The sequence below is a fragment of the Acomys minous genome (genome assembly GCF_964271855.1).
Source record: "Acomys minous genome assembly, chromosome: 6".
Classification (NCBI taxonomy): domain Eukaryota; kingdom Metazoa; phylum Chordata; class Mammalia; order Rodentia; family Muridae; genus Acomys; species Acomys minous.
Genome location: NC_140487.1, coordinates 97,489,119 through 97,493,774, shown reverse-complemented (window position 1 = coordinate 97,493,774; position 4,656 = coordinate 97,489,119). Strand labels below are relative to the sequence as shown.

At 51.4% G+C, this 4,656-nt stretch overlaps 1 long non-coding RNA gene across 1 annotated transcript; it reads left to right on the top strand.

Moving 5' to 3' along the window:
- Nucleotides 1–1,051: 1,051 nt before the first annotated feature.
- LOC311600561 lies at nucleotides 1,052–3,213 on the top strand. The gene is made up of 2 exons (XR_014780279.1): nucleotides 1,052–1,169; nucleotides 2,469–3,213. It is a non-coding gene; the product is annotated as an uncharacterized lncRNA (long non-coding RNA).
- The last annotated feature ends 1,443 nt before the right edge of the window (nucleotides 3,214–4,656 follow it).

Here is a 4,656-nt window from a genome sequence, read left to right as displayed (position 1 = left end):
TCCTCTGGTGCAGAGGGAACATTGACCTCTTGCTCACTCCTGACCCTTAATGGGGCAGAAGAGACACCTAAGAGGAAGACAGGCCTTTCTTTGACTTACTACCTCAAGTCCCGTCTGGGGGGATGGGCAGTGGAGATTCTCTCCTCTCTCCTCAGGGCAAGCTCCACCCCAGGGCCGCCTTGGACCCAGCTTGCCCACTAGCTCGTGGGTAGGCCCTGGAAATGAACGGCTGGTGCGTGTAGGCGTTTGGCGGCACTGCCAGGCTCAGATTCTGTTGGGCTGCCAGCTGCCAGCTGGCAACTGGCAACTCTGCTACCCAGGTGGCCATGTCAAGCTTAGAGGTTGCCTGCTTCAAGCCCATACCTGGGCTTCTGGGAGCCACACACACTCCCTCCTGGAGACCCTGGGTCCTGCTTTTTCTTCTTAGATTCAAGCAAAGACTGTTTTGTCAAAGGGGCTGTAGAGGAAATGCCTCTGTGAAGGTGGCATTGCTGGGAATCCATTCTTTTTCAGTCTGTGGGGCCACAGAGGACTGTGTGCATGGTGTGTGTGCGTGTGCTGGAGTGCACACACACACACACACACACACACACACACACACACACACACACACACGTGCACTTCATTTGACCACATCCTCAATTACCCTTCTGCTGGGGCTCACACTTCATCCATTCCATTCATCAGACATAATTAGCATCCTTCCTGTTAATGAGATCATCACCAGAAGACACCAGAACATAGGAAGATGTAGAGTGGGTATTGAGGGCATCACTGGATCCCGTAAGAGCCAGCAGTAGGTCACCAGAAGCTTGTGGCATCCAAATGACAGTTGAATGGTATGCTGAAGCTGGCAGACCAAGCAAGTAGCGAGTGGTGTAGACCCTGAGCTGCCTGCCCATCAGCCTCCTGAGTGCCTCTAGCCACACTGTGTCCCAAAGAAGGAAGAACCCAGAGGTGTGTGACTCAGCCATGGCTACACAGTAACTAAGTGACCCTCATGGGCCATTTAGACCCAGGCCTGGATGCTCTCATTTTAATTGGCTCTGTTCCTTGGACTCAGCAACATGAGTAGCCCAAAGACCTATAGCTTTGAGGCCAACTTGCAGAGGCAAGAAGGGGTTCAATCTGGCCAGTGTGGTGTTCTGGAAAGTTTCCCTTGAGCATTGGTAAGGCACGTGTTTATGTCTGTATGTGTGATCATATGTGTATCTGTGTGTGCAGCATGTGATGTATATGTATCATTTCATGTACTTGTGGGCATATGCATTTGTATGTACCTACGCATTTGAACTTCCAGTGTGTATGTGCGCATGTATATATCTGCGCGCATCTATTTGTGTGTTTGTGGTGTTGCTGGTCGAGGCAGAGACTATCTCAGTCAGGGAGCCTGGCAACAAAGACTTAGCAGTGGTCCTGAGGTATGGTGGTGGTGGTCTGGCCTCAGGGGGCTGTCAGTTGTGATGTAATGGATTCAGAACTCTGCCAGGGAATGTGCTGGAGGTGCAGAGTGGGTGTAGGGTGAGTGGGAAGTAGCCTGTCTCTGGCATGGAAACCAAGTGGTGGACCTGGCTTGGGACACGGTCTCTAAGGTGGGAGAGAAAAGAGATGCCAGGGAGACCAGGAGTTCAGCCTGGGACCCAATGGCTCAGGCAGGGTAGCTACTCATGTGTGTTCCCTGGTGCTCACTCTAAGTGACGCACACAGGCAGAAGCATACACGCCCAACTTCCCCCCAGGCTTTCTGGCTAGCACTCAGCTTAGCAGCTGACAGAAAAGGCTCAGTAAAGGCCTGGCAGGCAGTGGGTTTATACTACCCCACCCAAGCCGCACCCAGACCCCCCAAGTCAGAAGCCCTTGGCCACCTTCAGGCCTAGGTTAATAGCACCTCTCATAGTGCCTGGGTCCCATCCCATTGGAGACATCCCCCTCTCTGTCCAGGGTCCCTGGGGAATACCAGGCATGATACTCCCGCCCCCCAAATCTGTCCTTTCTCCTTCTTGCATTGGGCTTGGAGCCCCTGCTCATGGCTTGGCGTTTCTCCCCTAGGCCCTTCCCCATTGCTGGGGAGAAAGACAAGTGACCCCCATTAATCTTTTAGAGAACTGAGGTCTCCAGGTACCAGCTGGTACCTTGCCTTCTAAGTCTGTGAAGAGACCCACACATCACCAGCATTCCCAGGCACTTCCTGTCTCACGGTGATGGGACCTATCCAGGTCTCTTGGAGGCCCAGTTTCCTCACAGGTCCAGTGGGGCTGGATGGCCTCCACATGGCAGATCCAGCATGGGCTGGTCCCTATGGTGGCCAACGGGTACGCTCCGCTGAGGGCGAAGGTCTTCTCTCTTCCTCTCAAGGTTTACCTGTGGTGTGGGGTCTCCTATCAGAGGCTCTGTGGGTCCCTCCTTCAGGGCCCCTCGTTGGCAGGCTGCCAGCTACTCTTCCAGGCTAATTAAGTTATTTTCAAGCAGATGCAGAGGGTGGATTAGTGAACACTTGGCTGCGAAGCCACGACCGGTGCCAGCCCCCAGCCCCCACCCTGGCTCCCAGCAGCTCCGGAAATGCCACTGAATACGGGCCTCCTGGACTGGACATCTGCTGCACACTGGGCCCTCACTGTATCGTCACATCCTAGGGCCTACTCCACAGTTCTCCTGGGCATTGGGGAGCCGGAGAGTGGAGGGGGTGAGGTGGTAAGAGCTCTGAGCCAGTGTTTCCTGAAGCCTACTGCACTCTCAGATGGGTGAAAATCTGGGGTGTGCTACCATTAACCAGATGAGCCTGGAAGCCAGAGACACACAGCAGAGGGCCCTGGAATCCTTCTCTACACCACCCCTGCTGGCCAGCCCATGGCCACACCACCATTAAGCCCTCCGTGTTGAGCTCATATCAGTGGACAGGAGGGAAAGCCAGCAGGGAATTGGAAGCCTGGGTCTGTCACCTCCTACCTTTGGCCTCAGTTTCCCCTGCTGTAAATGGGTAATCGTTCTTATGCTGGAAGGTTCTGGTGGGGTTGGGGATATATTACTGCCAGGAGGGACCCCATGGGTGTTGTAGCCTTAGCAAGCTTGCTTGCTCCTGGGGTGTTACGCCTTCTTGCACACCTGCCAGCTTGCAGTGTACCCAGAGTTTCTCTGCGACCCCCAGTTGGTAGGATGGGGAGTTCACCTGGGTGACCTGGAACTCTATATTGGAGCTTTTTTTTTTTTAAATAAAGATTTTATTTTTTAAATTTTTATGTAATGAGTGCTCTATCTACATGTATGCCTGTGTGCCAGGAGTGGGCATCAGATGCCAGTATAGATGGTTGTGAGCCACCATGTGGTTGCTAGGAATTGAACCTTTGGGAGAACAAACAGTGCTCTTAACCACTGAGTCATCTCTCCAGCCCCTGGATCAGAGCTTTTATCGCTGACAAAAGTTCCTGGGAATGTTGAAAATCAACTCGTATCCTGGGGCAACCAGTGAGCCCCATCTCACCTGGCTGTCATCCATATATTTGTAACTTTTAAACTTTAAATAAGAGAAAAGATTTTTTTTTATTTTTACAAACTTAAATTTTAAGCCTTGCTTAATTACATACTTTGAGAAACGTGACCCAGAAGCCCACAGGAGCACATACACACCCATCATAAAGACATGTAAGTACCACTCTGGAGAAGCCCAAACTCACATCCTTGGGGGTGTGTACTATTCTCTTTCTGGATAAGTCTCTGCCTAAATGCTTAGTAGACTCACTCATCTCACCTAGTCAGGCCCATCCCAATGTTATGCTTTCAGCTCAGGCAAGGATTCAGCTTCAGGAGTCCTCCCTATGGAGAAGGGAAGTCCTCGGGCCCCTGGTGCAGTATGAGGCCATTAGTAAGATGGACCTGATTTCTGCTGGAGGATTTGGGATGCTCGCCTGACCCACATGAGCCGTTTCTGTAGCTTGGCACCAATACTAAAGTCACAGGGCAGGAAAAAAAAAAAAAAAAAAAAAAAAAAAAGAAAGAAAAAAGAAAAAAAGAAAAAACAGAAGGAAGAAAATAGATACTGCATGCTAGTTCACTAAATTGTTGGTCGTGGAGACACGTCTTGAGTCATGTGACAGCCTGTCAGGTCAGCTGCATAAGAGACTTGCTGTGGAGTGCCATCCATGCTGGCTGGCAGAACTTTTGCCTGTGTCTCTTAACTGGTTTGGGGGTCCGAACACGGCCCCCAGAACGGCTCTGCTGGAAGTACTGGCCAGCTGCAGCTTGTGTTCAGCCATCCTCCTCCAGGGAAGAAGTGGTACAAGGCATTGGCAGCTGGGCCTCACAATGATTTTCCCTGAGTAAGTACTAGACGGTTGTCTAGCTGATATTTCCCCCGGCACATCACAGCTGGCTTAATGCCAAATGTCCACAAGCTGGTGGTGAACATAGCATGGGACCCTTACCTCAAGAGCATGAAAAACTTGGGCTGGCAAGATGGCTCCAGCAGGTAGAAGCACTGACAACATGAATCTGATCCTTAGGACCCACAGAAAGGTCAGGGGAGAGACCCAACTCCATCAAATTGTCCTCTGACCTCCATATGTGTGTCATGCATTGCACAGGGCCACGCTCACACACAGAGAAGAAGAATAAAGGCCTTCTTCTTCTTCTTCTTCTTCTTCTTCTTCTTCTTCTTCTTCTT